Below are 17,355 nucleotides of genomic sequence, written 5' to 3' on the forward strand. Positions count from 1 at the left end.
AAAGGTATCATAAGTTGATTCTTTCAAGAGAGTTAAACTTGCCAAGTTGCCAAGCTAGGTGCAGGCTTTTAGTGTGACATGCCCTGTGCACAATTTGGGCTCTTCTCCTTTGGCCCTTTGTTCCCTCACTACTTACATGAGATTTAAGGCTAAGAATATTTCAAAAGCAGAGCATAGTGCCTTGACCTAGAAACTACTTATTAAATTTAAATCTTTTCTTACCTCTATATTTTACTCTTACTCCATTTTGTTAATTTACTACTAGATTGAAAGTAATAATGCCATTGGCCAAAAAGATTTATACATGAAATTATGCCACTGCTCTCCTACTTCATAGTAAGTGGCACATGTTCAACTGGTTCAAATAATCAAAAAGATTTACTGCTACACATTTCAGTGTGTAGTAATGCTTTTTTACTCTGAGTTTTTCTTGTTTTTATCTGAAGTCTCTGCCTGTATTGAGTCAATTTTATTATCATTACCAGTACTCTCAATCTTTTGGCAACATCTTATAGCCTCAGGGAAGGCAGCCAACCAGTTAAAAGAGCAAAGGCAGAAACAGGAGTTGGTGGGGAGGGTTGAGGGAAGAGGGACCAAGAGTTCAGCCAACCAGTCAGCCAGGGGGACTCAGCTAGTTCCAAGAGGTCAGCCATCAGTCAGCCAATGTTTGATAAACAAATGAACTCAGCTACTAGCTTCAGTCAGCCTCATTCTGCTGAGTTCCATCTTAGGAGAGAGATGACCTGCTTCTTCCTTAAGTTCCAAAGGGCCTTCCAACTAATCACTCCATTCTGGAGCCAAATTCTGAAGAACATTACATATATGGCAGAAATTATGTCGTTTTCATCTGTGTGGGGAAGGTAAAAATATGAAACAAAATTCAAAGACATTATCCTGTTTGCCAAATATCCTGATCAGTAATGGTGTAATCATACTCTGAGTCTCACAGGACAAAAAATATGGTTGAATTTTTTATTATATTCATTTATTATAATTTTTTTTAAAAAAATTATTGTTTATTTTTGAGAGAGAGAGAGACAGAGCATGAACAGAGAGGGGCAGAGAGAGAGACAGGGAGGCACAGAATCCAAAGCAGGCTCCAGGCTCTGAGCTGTCAGCACAGAGACTGACGTAGGGCTCAAACCCATGAACTGTGAGATCATGATGTGAGCCAAAGTCAGATGCTTACCTGAGTGAGCCACCCAGGCACCCTTCATTTATTACTTTTAATTTGCTTCTTTATTTTTATTTATATTTTGAAATAGTTTAAGATTTATATTCAGTTTTCCAGAGAGTACAAAGTGCTCCAACCTCTCCCATTCTAGAGTCTCTGCATTTGTTCTCCTTCTTACTCTTTCTTCCCCGCAAATAAAATTTTCCTACATTTTCCTACATACAATTCCTACATTCCTACATACATTCCTTCATACATTCCTACATACAATTGTATGATAAAAATGTAGGAAAATTTTATTTGCGGGGAAGTTGACATTGATGTGACATTGTCATTCAGATTTCTTGAAGTCAAGAAGTTGACAGATTTCTTGACATTGATGTGACATTGTCATTCAGATTTCACCAAATGTTTCATCACTCTCTCTTTTTCCTTTCTTGTCCAAGATCTTACCCAGAAAGTCATGCTGCAATTAGCTGTCTGGTCTAATCAGTTTTTTTGAATAGCTCCTTAGTCTTTCCTTGCCTCTCATATCCTTCAGAGTCTTAAAGAATACAGTCATTTCATTCTACCAGGTGACCTCAACCTGTGTCCATCTGATGTTTCCTCATGACCAGATGTTTTGTCAGGCCATACTTTCTTGGCAGGAATATCACAGAAATGATGGAGGTACATGAGGTCAGCTTGTCCCACAACCTGTGATACTAAATTTTATTAACTATACTAGTTACAATCCATCTTTTACTCCAGTATAAATTCATAATTTTCCCTTTTGTATTTGACTAATATTTTTTGGGGGGGTTATCGTCCAATATTATCTAATATACTGTACCTCATTAAACTTTCAGCCACTGGCTGTAGCATCCATTGATAACCTTTAGGTTGGTCAGCTACTACTATGATGGTTACCAAATAATGAATATCTATTTTCTCATTCTTTCTACATTGATTAGTTAGAACTCTACTATTACTTGTATTCTGTGATTAATATGTTTCTCCCTTGTAAAGTAGGGATTGATAATATGATTTAAAAATTTTTGAAATCAATGATTAAAAGGAACAGCTATATTTTTATACCACGTATTTTATAGAGTATTTTTTAATGTTTATTTTTGAGAGGGAGAGAACACAGGCATGAGCAGTGGAGGGGAAGAGAGAGGTAGAGACAGAGGATCCAAAGCAGGCTGTGCACTATTAGTGCAGAGCCTGATGTGGGGCTTGAACTCAAGAACCATCATGACTTGAGCTAAAGTCAGATTCTTAACTGACTGAGCCACCTAGGCACCGCTATACAGTATTCTTGAGAAGGAAACAAAACAAAACAATTACTTAAATTTCAGTGGCTTAAAACATACATAATCAAGAAATTCTCAAAAACACCAAACAAAAAGAAAGCCAAAACTCAAGAGTATTCAACAAATGAAATACGGACATTGGCAGTGTTCATAACTATAACAAAATTTATGAATTGTAGATCATGTTACGTGCATATCAATAAAAGACATATTTTGGTGGTAAGTCAGATGAAATATGTGTATTTTAATCTGACATGTGTCATGATATATATAATTATGATATTTTTGAAGTTAGGTGTTCATTATTGACATAGATAAACTTAATGATACTGTAAAATAAATGAATATATATATAATATGAATATATAAATACACAATTTTCCCTTTCTCACAGGTTCTTCAATAATAGTCACTATTGTTTCTTGATATGATATGCCATTTGATATTCATTTAACACATATTCACACACAAAGAACAGATGCTCAAGGTGTTAAATTGTAAAACCCTATATCTGACACTCTAACAGATGAAGTTTCCATTATTTCTTATTTTCTTTCATCTGGATAATCCCTATATAATGTTTTTCCCTCATCTTTACTGTATGTGTCCCTCCCCACACTCTTGCTTTTTCTTTTGGACAAAGACCTCACATTTAAGAGAAAAACTTAACCTGATTAGAAATCATTTATTAGCTTGACATTTGCTTATAGTCTAAATTTAGATATAGGGGTGCCTGAGTGGCTCAGTCAGTTAAGCGTGCGACTTCAGCTCAGGTTATGATCTCACAGTTCATGGGTTCAAGCCCCGTGTCCGACTCTGTGCTGACAGTTCAGAGCTTAGCGCATGCTTCAGTTTCTGTGTCTCCCTCTCTCTTTGCCCCTCTCCTGCTTGCACTCTGTCTCTCTCTCTCAAAAATAAATAAACATTATTTTTTTAAATTTAGATATAAATCTAGAAAGATATATAGTATAGACATAATGCTTAGGCACAGTTAGCTCAAAGGTGTTGATAATTATATAATCTTTGTGGTCTGGAAAAATATAGTTTATTTGAGTCTAGTAATAATAGAAAAAGAAGTTACCACCAGTGAGAATCTTGGTTATATCTAGGGCCATGAGATGGAGAAACCAAATAAAGAACATTAAGTAAGATGTGAGAGGGTAGCTTGCTACCTGAGCCTTTTGCTAAGAGACTGTCAGAGTTGCTAGGATGACCTGATAGGGCCTAAAATCAATGAAAGAAATTAGGTGCTATTTTTAGTATGATCCTCATCATTATTTTTATCCATCCCTTTGCATTTTTCTGCAAATGAAGCATGTCCTTTTATATGTTACCACTGCAGCAAAATGATTCTCTGAACCTCTATTGTATGATATAATCCATTAACGAGCTCTTCCAAAATTGAACTCAGTTCCTGGTGACAATCCACTTGAACAGTCACAGTCTATGCAACTGAGACCAAACGTTTGCATTAGCATCAGTAGGCTTAGTAATATTTTCTTGGCCCAACTTCATTGGCCCATATGCAAGGTAAATGAGGGATAATTTCACAGAGAAATTTAGTCAAAATTTCCTGAATTGTGTTTTGAGATTATCATGGAATTGAAACATTATATTAAGGAGACTGGAAGACTGTAAGTGAATTTGGATTGAAAAACGTATCTATATAGCTAAGATCTATTTACGTAAACCTGTTGAATAGTCTTCATGTTATCATTACATTAGATAATAAATAGGTTGTATGAAAAATTGTATTTTAATGTAGAAATATATTCCAAACTTGGTTTCAGCATGTGTTTTAATAACTGCTTTTCATATGCTTACATCTACTTCAAAAATCCCATCTAATATTCCATTTACATTCCAGGGTTAAAATCCGTGGTTATGCATTTCCTATTAATAGTAACTGATTATCTACAAAATATTTTTATTGGTAACAAAATTGTCTCAGTGGACTCTATTAGCAAAAACATAAATTTTCTGGTTTCTAGAATTTTCAGTTAACTAATTTTATTTCTTCAAGAAGACCTATCTATTCTTGGCTATGATAACTGGATTTCTTAGAAATTCGTTCCTTTTTGTAATATTTAGTTTTATCATCTTTATCTGACTCCTATTTCCTTCCTTTGTCTTCCTATGTGGGCATATGTGCACGCACATACCATACCCTACCATCATTATCACCATCAATAATAGCAACAACAAAACATGAAGCTGTAAGAAGTATTTCCAAACAATGTATCAATAGAGCTTAAACACTGGAAATACTTAATATATGTTGGATAATAAATAAATTACTGTCTTACTTCAAGTTAATCCATCAATCACCATCCAATTTGGGCTTACTTAAATTTCTTAGAGCTTTGTTTTTTAATCTAGAAAATTATGGCAATTGTCTTTTATTACTTCCTAATCACAAGGTTTTTGTGAGTATTGAATACAATAGTGAGAAATATTTTTAAAATTGTCCAGTATTATATGAAACTAATTATTATCATTATCATAATTATAAGAAAGAAATTTCATTTACTCATTGTAGGCCCATATGTAAATGAGTGGGTAATAGCCTGCTTAATTTGAAAACAGGACCAAAAATTACATTTTAACTCCTGATGCCTTTTAATTTATAGTGACTTAAATGTGAAGTTTTAAAATGTAGGTAATGTCTGGCTGGCTCTAAGGGTCATGAGTACAAGCCCCACATTGGGTGTAGAGTTAACTTAAAAATAAACTTTATAAAAAAATGATTTGAAATAAAAGATGTACTTTATAACATGAATTTTAGAGTAAGTCTGGAAGCTTTGAGGTAAAATAGTTCTTCATTATTTATCTTAAAGGTCACCATTTCTAAAAATAGTTTTAACACTTTATATATACATATACACACATTACACTATATATATCATATATATTATATAATATGATATATTATATATGATATATATGTGTAAATAACAGAAAATGTGGAACTGTGGTCAATAGCAATTTAATTCTGGATTATATTATTTTCCATTCTATTTTGAGGGAAGTTTTCTAGATGAGTTGTGCTCACCAAACATACTAAGTTGCAACAAGGAAATTGAGGGAAATAGGAGGAAAATGGATAATGTGGTTCAAGATACTATTGACTAAAAAGAAGCCATTTCTTTAAATTTGTTTGGTCTTTTTGGATTAACAAGGTAGAATTTTCTATGCTTCTACGTTTAAGTGAAAATTACTGATATTTTCTCTACATAGTAACGTTGGAATTTAAAACAGTTCATCTGGGGTATTATTACATTAAGAAAAAAATTTTTAACGTTTATTTATTTTTGAGAGACAGAGAGAGATAGAGCATGAGCAGGGGAGGGGCAGAGAGAGAGGAGACACAGAGTCTGAAGCAGGCTCCAGGTTCTGAGCTGTCAGCACAGAGCCCAATGTGGGGCTCAAACCCATGGACCCCAAGATCATGACCTGAGCCGAAGTCAGATGTTTAACTGACTGAGCCACCCATTTTTTTATAGGGGAAAGTTTGTTATTGCTAAGAGTATCTTATTTTTTTCTAGTGATAAATATAAAGTATAGATGATCATCTGTGACTTAACTAATTAGTTATAAAACTCTCATAATTAGCTGTGGTATTTATTTTAAAAAAGAAAGTGCATTTTTAAGGGGTATTTTTTATTAAATGTCACCACTTTTGTACTATTTAAATATAACTGGAATATTATCAGTTCAAAGACATTAAAACTGTTGAGCATTTCATATGAAACCTGTTATTTCATATGAAACCTGTTATTTCATATTTTTAAAAAGTCTCCCAAGATTTCTATCTGAAGGCCTCAGACATTCTACAGAAGAATATGTGCCATTTCCAAATTCAAGAGACTAAAATAAATTGTCTTTCTGTTTTTTATTTTAACCGATGACCTTTAAGCAGCCATACTCATTATTCTAGAAAGTTATAAAATTGTACAAATGTCATTGGAAAATCTATTATAAGAAATATTAAAGACAACACAATCTCTTTTTCTTCTGACCATCCTATCTCTTTTTTCTCATTCTTGTTGTGAGTACTACAAGGAAGGTCTGTAAATTAGACTTTGATTTTCAATATAGGACTTCCTAAAACTAATGTTATCCAGACTGAAAGTCATGCCTTTTTATTTGGAGTCCTTAAACTGTTTACATTTAAAATATTTGGGTTTATGGGGCTGGCTCAGTTATGGGTTTACGTGGGTGGCTCAGTTGGTTAAGCGTCCGACTTAGGCTCAAGTCATGATCTCACAGTTCGTGGGTTTGAGCCCCACATTGGGCTCTGTGCTGACAGCTCAGAGCCTAGAGCCTGCTTCAGATTCTGTGTTTCCCTCTCTCTGCCCCTCTCCTGCTAGCATGCTGTCTCTCTCATTCTCCATCTCTCTCTCTGTCTCTCTCAAAAATAAATAAAAAGATTTTTAAAAATTTTACATATTTGGGTTTAGGGGCACCTGGATGGCTCAGTAGGTTAAACATCTGACTCTTTAATTTGACTTAGGTCACCATTTCAGCCTTGTGAGATCAAGAGCTCTGTGTCAGGCTCCATGCTGGATATGGAGCCTACTTAAGAGTCTCTCACTCTCCTTCTGCCCCTCCCCTGCTTACATGTGTTCTTTTGAAAGGGAAGAGAAGGGAAGGGAAGGGAAGGGAAGGGAAGGGAAGGGAAGGGAAGGGAAGGGAAGGGAAGGGAAGGGAAGGGAAGGGAAGGGAAGGAAAGGAAAAGAAAATGAAAAGATTTTTTCTTTTCTTAGTTAAAAGGTTTAAAGCTACCATACAACTATTTGTTTTCTATTTGTCCCATCTGATCTTTTTCTTTTTTTCTTTTTTTTCCCCTTCTGTTTGGATTATTTATTATTGTTGTTGTTGTTGTTATTCCATTTTTTTCTCTTTATTTGGCTGAACATTTTACATTCTCTAGGTATTCTTTTTGTGGTTATCAGTGGGTGTACAAGAAGCATCACAACTTATATAAATTTTTTGGACAATGTGAACACTTCAGAACACTTTAAGTCCATTTTCACCTCCTGCCTTTTGTGTTATTTTTTCTTGTATTTAACTCTAATAATTTGAATTCTACAACTTATTACTGTCATAGTTTTTCACTATCAGTATTCATTTGTAATTACCAAATATTCAACCTTTTTATTGTTTTGTATCTGTTTCTTTACCTCTGTACTTCCAATTGTGATTTATTTTCCTTCTAATTGAAGAACTCCTTTTAATATGCTTTAATGCTTATCTTGTGGTACTGAATCCTCTCAAGTTTCTGTTGCTGTTATGTAAAATAAAATGTCTTTTCCCTCTTCATTTCTTGTCCAACTTTATTTTGAAAATATTCAAACCTAGAGAAAATTCAAAAAAATAGTACCAACAAAATATATTTTTCACCTAGGGTGACCTGTTTTTAACATTTCGCTGCAATTACTTTCTTTCTGTACTGATGTTTGCCTGTCTGCTTGTCTTTCTATCCACCTACGCTTTTGCATTTCTTGCTGAACCATTTGAAAGTAATTTACAGATATCATGACATTTCACTCTAAATATTTCAGCTTGAATATCTGAAGAACAAGAACATTCTCCTTTAACCAAGAATATTAATTATTTTTAGAATTGTTTCAGTAATATAGTTTAAAATATGGTCTATTCTACATTATCTGTGATTTTTCCCAAAAACGTTCCATTTTAGAATATAGCCAATGTTGATACATTGCATTTGTTTTTCATCTCCCTACTTTAGTTTGGAACAGTGATCTACCTTTGTATGTCTTTCATGATGTTGTCATTTTAAAAAGTTAGATGTGTTATAAAAAGTCTTATACTTTTACTTGATGAATTGTGTCTTAATGATTAGATTCAGATCGAAGAGTTTTGTCAAGAATTTTGCATATGTAATACTATGTACTTCTTGTTCCATTACATGAACATTCCTTTATTCCACTTTTTGGTGATGCTAAGTTTGATTACTTGCTTAAAATAGTGCTTGACAGCTCTTTCAATTGTAAAAGGAATTCATTAAGTTACCTATAAAATGATACATCGAAATTCTGTTCCCCACATACTCTCTTCCCCAACAAACTTTCATCGAATGGCATTCACATGTTTGATGATCCTTTATTAAATTCATTTTTACCATTTCTCTGTCACTTAATTAAAAAAATGTTGTGATGTACTTCGTCAGTATTTTATAATGCTGAAAAATGTCCCATATATATGGCTAGTGAAATAATGGATTAGAGTTTATACATCCCCATTTTGAAGATATACTTGCTATTTTGATTAAAAAAAAAAACACCTTAGTATTTCTTTCATTTATGTAATATTAAGGATTCTGATACATGTGTCGAGATCTCTTACTGTGGATTTAATTTACATTTCTCTGATGGGTAATGAAATTGAGCACTTTTTAGTACGAAAAATACCCATTTGGGTATTTTATTTTGCGAAGTGCCTATTCACGCCTTTTGTACTTTTTAAATTGTTATCTGACTTTTCCTTTTTGATTTGAGGGAATTCCTTATATATTGTGTGTGCAAGTTTTCATAAGATATATGCATTGCAACTATTTTCTTCAGTTTTAGGAATTCCTTATATATTCTGTGTGAGAGATTTTCATCAGATATATGGATTGCAACTATCTTCTTCTGTTCTTCTGTTGTTGTTTGTTTTTACTCTCTTAATGATTTCTTTTGATAAATGCAAGATTCTGAATGCCAAATGTTAGCTGAATATAGAGCAAACAGAACTCTCTCACATTGCTGGTGAGACTATAAATTTATACAACCATTTTTGAAAACTTTGGCACACTTTACCAAAATAAAGATATAAATACTCTGTGGCACATCATTCTAATCCTAGGTCTACACTTGAGAGAAATACACATATATTTTTACCAAAGGGCATATGAAAACTGTTTAGGATGGGCCAAAATGTCAGCCTCACTTCTCTGAGATTTCCTTCCCCCCCCCCCCCTCCGTAATCATGGTCCCTCAAATTGCTACTGCATTAGTAGTGGTCCAATCTTTCCAAACAGATATAGATACTTTGCAGTTTTTCTAGTTACTCTTGGCAGAGGATTAGTCTGCAACACACGGCCATTATCAGAAGCAAAAATCTTAAAGTCATATTATGTATGTTGTTTCACATTTCTAGTCCTAAATCATCAAGTTGGGATCATTAAGTTGTAGTTAGAAATAAAGCAGCTTTCACTGCTGTAAGTCTGTAGATATAAATGCAGAGTTTTGGAATTCTGACTTAATTTACATGTGCCTTTTGTATAATATCAGCACTAATAAAAACTGGGTGGTCAGGATTTTCGGCTTTCTCAGGGATTCCAAGTCAACTTCCATCCAGTCTGATTGTTTTACAGCATCCACGGGATGTTGGGTCTGTGATCTCTGAGAGTGTGACTGCTATTGCATACTGGCTATTCCAGCAGTTCAGTGCTCTGCCTTAAATGCAAGAGCTTGGTTTCATTGTTGCATTCTAGCTGTATTGACTGTTTTCTCCGGGTGATACCAAAAGGGCCATTTCAGATGGGTTTGTCAACATAATAATTCCCAGAATATTGATGTCAAATAATATATATAACAAGTAATGGATATTATAATTAGTACCCCAAATATTCAGCAATTAGACATATCAGATTGAAGTCTCTAGGAGAAATATAAACATTCTACTTTCCTTGAAACAGAACATTTTTGTCTCTTGAGATTTTGAAAAATAAGGTTCTTACATTTTTCAGGGTTTTATAATCTGCTGATTTGCTTTGAGAAGAAAATTTTGAGATTCCCCAGTGTGCCTTTTAAATTTTAAAATGTTGAAGTCAATAGGACTGTACCAAGTAGAAAAGCAAACATCAAATGCTGCTGAAATGAGTCCTGCCAAGGGATGGTCTGGATGACCTAATATGGGGTTTTGCCATCACTAACACCTACGACTTGAGGGACTTTTAGATTAACTACATTGGAGCAGAGACATAGCTGTCTTCATTGGAAATTCCTGTGTCTGGTGAAGTATAAGCTCACATAGTTACCTCACCAAGTAGTGCTTTACAAAGGGAAGGAGGAGGAGAGTTGCCATGTAGGCCAACAATGATCTAAAATAAAGGCTAATCACTATATACCTCTAGGAAGACCTATTACATTAAAATTTAGGTACAGATAAATTCATCAAATTCTCTATTCTCTTTGGTACATACTAAGAGTGTTTCAAAATGCAATTGTGACTCAGTTGGCAAAACTGGGGAAATAGGAACTTTCCTGGATGATTGAAGAATCAAGTTGTACAGCCCAACAGATAGCAATTTGACAATGAAGTAACCTCCTTCCATAACATCTGGGACGTTATGTGGAATGAAACATAACCCTATTGACCATTGGCTCTATTTTCAGATGTGAGTGGACTGAACAATGTTATCTTCTGCATGAGAAATAGAGTGAGATTAGGAATGAAAAGTCTAATAGTCACTTGGGATTATCAGGGAAGATCAGTAGTCCCATATCCAAGGGAGGATATGTTCCAAGACCCCCAGTGGATGCCTGAAACTGCAGATAATGCCAAACCCTATAAATAGTATGGTTTTTCCTATACATAAATACCTATGATAAAGTTTGATTTATAAGGTAGGCATAGTAAGAGATTAATGGCAATAACTAATAACAAAATAGAACAGTTATAAAAATATACTGTAATGAGAATTGTGTCAATGTGGTCCCTCTCTCCCTCCCCACCCCCCAAAAATCTTACTGTATTGTACTCACCTTTCTTCTTGTTGTGATAATGTAAGATGATAAAATGCCTACATGATTAAATGAAATAGGGTGAATGCTTAGGCATTGTGATGTAGCACGGGGCTACTATTGATTGACCTCTGACAGTGTGTCAGAAAGAGGATCATCTGCTTCTGGACCACAGATGACCATGGGTAACTAAAACCGTGGCTAAGAGGACTACTTTATAACTGCATGCTTTTTGTGGTAATTGTTCTGTTTTCCACATATACAAAACAATTACATAGAAACACCTTTTTTGTTTTTGTTTTTGCTTATGCTAACTGAAAGACTGAATGAAAACTACTGGTTTTCATTAACTCACAAAAACACAACACTATATTTTATACAGTTTAATTTTTGGACCCTAATATATTATTATAGGAGTTCACTATATTTAAAAAAAAATACATATACATGCATACACCCACATATGTATATTTTAAACAATTTTATTTTTTTCAAACTTAACCTACAGATATTCTTATCCACTCTAAAAATGACAATTGTAAAAGGTTATTCACTGAAGCTTTATTGATAGAAATTTACTAGATAAAGTACAAATTTCCAGCAACAGTTCATTGATTAAATATGATATATAAGACGTATCTGTAAAGGGGTGATTATTATGTACTGAGAAGTAATCCTTAAACTTTATAACATGTTCCTTCATGTATATTAAGAATTCCATATGCATATCTGTATGTATAGAGAAATTATTGATGGAGAATTAGAAATTCAGGAGAATGACTTCCCAAGGTGGGGATGAAACACCCAGAGTCTAAAAGACCCCCAAAAACGAACCACCAGAGTCCAGAGTCAAAGCTAAGCAGCAAGGGTCATTTATTGCAGGTTCGAACCTGGACCTCTGCGCCCCCGTTGCTGGTGATGCCAAGAGGCCCTGAGAGAGGTTTTTACACCCCTTTTATAGACAGGTACAAACAAGTCATTGGGAAATCAGGAATTTTCCACAGTTACAGAGCTGCAATTGGTTGGTGTTTAAAGTTGTACACTTAACAGTATTCGATTGGTTCCTGCCTTTAGGTCAGACCACAACCGGGGGTACGGGTATCACAATGAATGATCAGGAATACATGGATGTGCCAAGTAACAATGGTTGATCAAGAATATACGGATATGCCAGGCAATAATGATTGATCAGGAATACATGGGCGCGCCAAGCAATTGTACAGAAGCAGAACAAGCTGGTTAAGCTTGGTTAGGTTTCAGTTTCCCGTAACTTAAGCTTTTAAGTTTCAATTTTCTCAGGCCTCTCAGGGACACGAGTGATGGTGGCACAGTGATGGTAGAGAAGCTCTACATACTTTTTTATACTTTCTTTTTTAATCATGCAAATATGGTACTTATTCCAAAAATAGTATTTAAATTGCAGCCACAGAGGAAAGACCAACTATAATTTATTTATAAGAAATCTAACAACAATGATTAGATTGATTTTGAGTTGTGCCAAAGTATTAGTTATTTTTCACCCTTCCATACTTGATGGATCTGATGGATTATCTATCTTGTCTTCAAGATATATTCATATCTCACAAATTGCAATGCTGACCAAATCCTAACAAAGATCAAATTCTCTGCTTTTTCTTCATAAGAACATACATGATCAGAACACTGTATTTTTCAGTGCTCTGTCTTTAGTGTAGTATCAAATGATATACTGGAGGACAGCATGACACATTTTTTGCATCATCAGTTGAAAAACAAAGATAGCTATGATCATTCGAATTACATTTTTTCAATCATGGAGCAGCTCTCAGGATTCTGTCTAATCTTTTTCCCAGTTCCCTAATATGATTAAATAATTTAAACATGTTGGTTTAACCCTTATCCCTGTATTCCATGAATGGTGATATGATAATTTATATTATATCTATCTATCTATCTATTTATCTATCTATCTAGATGTGTATGTAAATCTTATTTACATGTATATTTTTTCACCTAAATTTATAGTTTATAGAACTTTAAAAATAAATTTTGTGTGATGGCACTTAAATGAATGTTATTCCTGCCAAAATACTCCACCTTGGGAGGTTTACATATATATTATGGTCTTTCCTGAATACATACCTATAGCCTTCTCTTAGAATTATCCTTAGAGACATCTTATGAGACTCTTAAGAATGGGGTTTAACATCTTATAGTCACATATATTTCACATCCAAAATAGTATTCTGCTGATAACTGGATTAGTTTGCTAGAGGTGCCATAACAAACTACCATACATTGGGTAACTAACAACAGAAATTCATTTTCTCACAGCTCTGGAGGCTACAACTCTGAGATCAGAGTGATGGCAGGGTAGGTATGTTCTGAGGTTTCTCTCTTTTGGGTTACAGATGGCTGTCTCCTACCTTAATGTGTTCTTCCCTCTGTATTTGTCTGTGTCCAAATCTCTTCTTACAAGGACACCAGTCATATTGGATTAGATCCACCCAAATAATCCCATTTTTAATTACCTCTTTAAAGACTTTATCTCCAAATCCACTTACATTTCAAGATACCAGGGGTTAGGACTTTAACATATAAATTTGGAGGGGACATAATTCAATCCAGAAGGACTTACCTTACTTAACACTTAAATTCAAGCAGCTTATAGCTTTTCCCAAAATCAAATCTATCCTCAAATTATGGAATTTTAAAACTCCAATCAAGGGTATTCAAAGATTGAGATACTTATTTAGACTGTCATTCTAAAAATTATTTTGAACAATGCCATCTCATTAGAATAAGGGCGGAAATCTCTCAAGATGAGTTTTCATTTGCATGTAGCTATTATTACTCAAAGTTTGGTCATATTAACAGAAAACACTTTCACGAAGGAAGATGTTTAATACAGGTAATTAATTAACACAGAGAGTTAGGTACTTCTAAAGTTGATGGGAGGGCTAGAGAATCAAATGTATATGAATACGACAGGTAGCTCTCAGGTTTGCTTAGGTTTCAGGTAATCAGGACTGTAATGTTGCTGTCCCAGTCTGTCTCTAGAAGTAACAGCTGTTGTTACCCATAGCTTTCTGAAGCAAATCAGTGGGTAGATGATTTCTAGGAGAACAGAGGCTACCGCATAGCCCCAGGTGTGCTGAATACCATGAGAATGCCAGAAGGACTGCAGGCAGAAAGTGAGGAGGTGGCTTTCTTTCTTGTCACTGGCTGAATCTACATCTGATTTCTCTTCCAGCAAGGCTGCCTAGGAAATGTGTATCCAAGGTGTCCAGACCTGTGACTCAGGGGAGAGCAAGTCAGGCAATGAGTAATTGTGAACAGACAAGCTGGCAAGCTTCGGTATGTTAACTAATAATTAAATCATTACACTATGACCATAACTTATAGTCACATTTTGAGAGGAAAAACAGCACATTGAACATTGACTTTCCCATTTAAATGTATCTGCTATGGGTAATTCATTTGAAATCTACAGGACGCTTGCCTGTATTCACCAGATGTTTTAAAACAAAAGATGATTTAAAAGGATTCAATAATGACTGAAAAATTTATTTCAAAAATAAACACAATATGTATTTGAGTTTTCCTCAATTATTGTAGCTATTATTACTGACTGTTAGAATCAAGGCTTAAAGCAAATAACTTTTAGTTCTTTTTCAGAATTTTTGCCCAGGCACTAAGAATTTGCTGGAAAACATTCTTCCTTTTAACTAGTTGTTTGTTTGCTAGAAGTCAGAATAGCTTCTGAATATGGCAAATGTAATATGTTCTTAATTTTTCTTTCTCTTAAGTTATGACACAACTTTACTTCCTCTGTTCTCTTAATCTACTATTGAAAGTCATTCTGGGTTTTTTATTACAATATTTATCCTTTACTTATTTTCCATGGTTTCAACAAAATCTTCATATTATCACAAAACCAAACATAACAAAAAAACAGACTTCTCTTCCAGAAAAAACTTCTGTTTGTATAAAATTAAAGTCTAGTGGCCCTGGACAGTGGATGCAGGGAAGTGGTAAGGAGCAGGAAAAAAAAAAAAAAAAAAAAAAAAACAAAAACAAAAAAAACTGTTGTGAAAAACATGATTTATTTCTCATAAGATTTTTCCAACTCTCATCACTTAATTTTCCATACTTGTGTTTCATCTTACCTGACAGGACGTATGCTGATGCAGGTATGGGAACAAGTAAAACTCAGATAGAGGTATATAAGTTGATAATTTTGAAAGCCTTTAGATGATGATGTGACAAAAAATGGAAATTTCTGCAACCTCACACCTTTGCTTGATTCCATAATTTCTTGGTAATTTAGGTTGGTAGGCATAAAAAATACCCTCTCTACCCAGTGAAATGTTACCAGCTCACAGAGTGTGTGCTACTTTAGACGAATATAATGTACAAAAGATATTGCCAAATGTATCCCTCAAAAGTGGGATCAGGATGGTTCCAAGAAAGGTGCAATCTCAGTTTTGTAAGAAATCAACCTGCATAAGTGGGGATGTAGAAAACTGAAATCCATTTGCAACTGATCTTTAAGGCCCTGACCAAGGGAAAAATAAACATATACAGGTACATTGAATTAATAATTGATGTTCCCAACTTTTAAGCATTTAATTTATAACTTTCTTTCACTTTAAACATGTTATGGCATCATCATTGTAGTATAAGAAGTTATCGCTCATATGACCTAAGTATTATAATAAATAGACATTAACCTCACAATAACTCTAATTTTGTTTTAAGTTGATTGTGAAACACCAATATTTAAACAGTGAAGACATTTCATAGGCATAGCTGCCCTTCCTAGTACCATAGTAAACATCCATACAACATTTTTGTTTTGCTTTGTTCCCACAGGGAAAAAAAAAAAATATACAATCGTATTCTGAAAACAGAGATGTATGAAGTTCTCACTACTAATTTTTGCCATTCTACTGAATGGAATTATCTATTTTCTCTACTTTCATTTTGAGAATCTATGATTATTTGTATTTTTATGAAGAAATATTAAGAAAACATCAGTACCAATCAGCAAAATGTAGAGCACGAATATGTACCGTATGCAATAATACCTGTACTATCTTCAGAAGGAACAATGGGGATAAATGGGTATTTGAACAGATTAACTTTGTATCTATAATAGAACTGGTTTATAATTTCACTTTTTCATTTAAAAGGGAAAGCAAAATCTACATATAAAAGACAGTACTGTAATCGTTTTAGCCATTGCACCTTATTGTTATTCCCTGCTGACTTATGTAAGATATTTTAAACATTGACTGTAGGTTTACATTCACTTCTTATTTGCATAGCTGATATTTTTCGTTACTCAGTAACAAGTGCCCTTTGTCGATTTAAATGGTTCAGAAATAAATGAAATGAAAAGTCTCTTCTCCCATCTTTATTCTTTGCCTCTTTCTCTCTCTTTCCCTCCCTCCCTCCCTCCCTTCCTTCCTTCCTTCCTTCCTTCCTTCCTCTTTCTTTCTTTCTTTCTTTCTTTCTTTCTTTCTTTCATTCACTTAAATCCAAGTTTTAGTTAACATACAGTGTAGTCTTTGCTTCAGGAGTAGAACCAAGTGATTCATCTCTTACATATTATACCCAATGTTCATCCTGAAAAGTGCCCTCCTTAATGCCCATTGTCCGTTTAACTCATCCACCACCCACCTCCCTTCACCAACCCTCAATTTATTACCTATGCAAATAAGAAATGAAGGTAAGAATGAAAATTCAGATAATCAATAAAAACATTCAATTAGATTACAAAAAATGACCAGAGTCTTGGTACAGAAAATTTTTTTTTAATTAATATTATTTTTAAAATTTGCATCCTAATTAGATAGCATATAGTGCAACAACGATTTCAGGAGTAGATTCCTTGATGACCCTTACCCATTTACCCATCCACCCTCCCACAACCCCTCCAGTAACCCTCTGTTTGTCTCCAGATTTGAGTCTCTTATATTTTTCCCCCTCCCTGTTTTTATATTATTTTTGCTTCCCTTTCCTATATTTATCTGTTCTGTGTCTTAAAGTCCTCATATGAGTGAAGTCATATATTTGTCTTTCTCTGACTAATTTCGCTTAGCATAATACCCTCTAGTTCCATCCATGTTGTTGCAAATTGCAAGATTTC

This window comes from Prionailurus viverrinus, chromosome B1 (assembly GCF_022837055.1).
Source record: "Prionailurus viverrinus isolate Anna chromosome B1, UM_Priviv_1.0, whole genome shotgun sequence".
Lineage (NCBI taxonomy): Eukaryota > Metazoa > Chordata > Mammalia > Carnivora > Felidae > Prionailurus > Prionailurus viverrinus.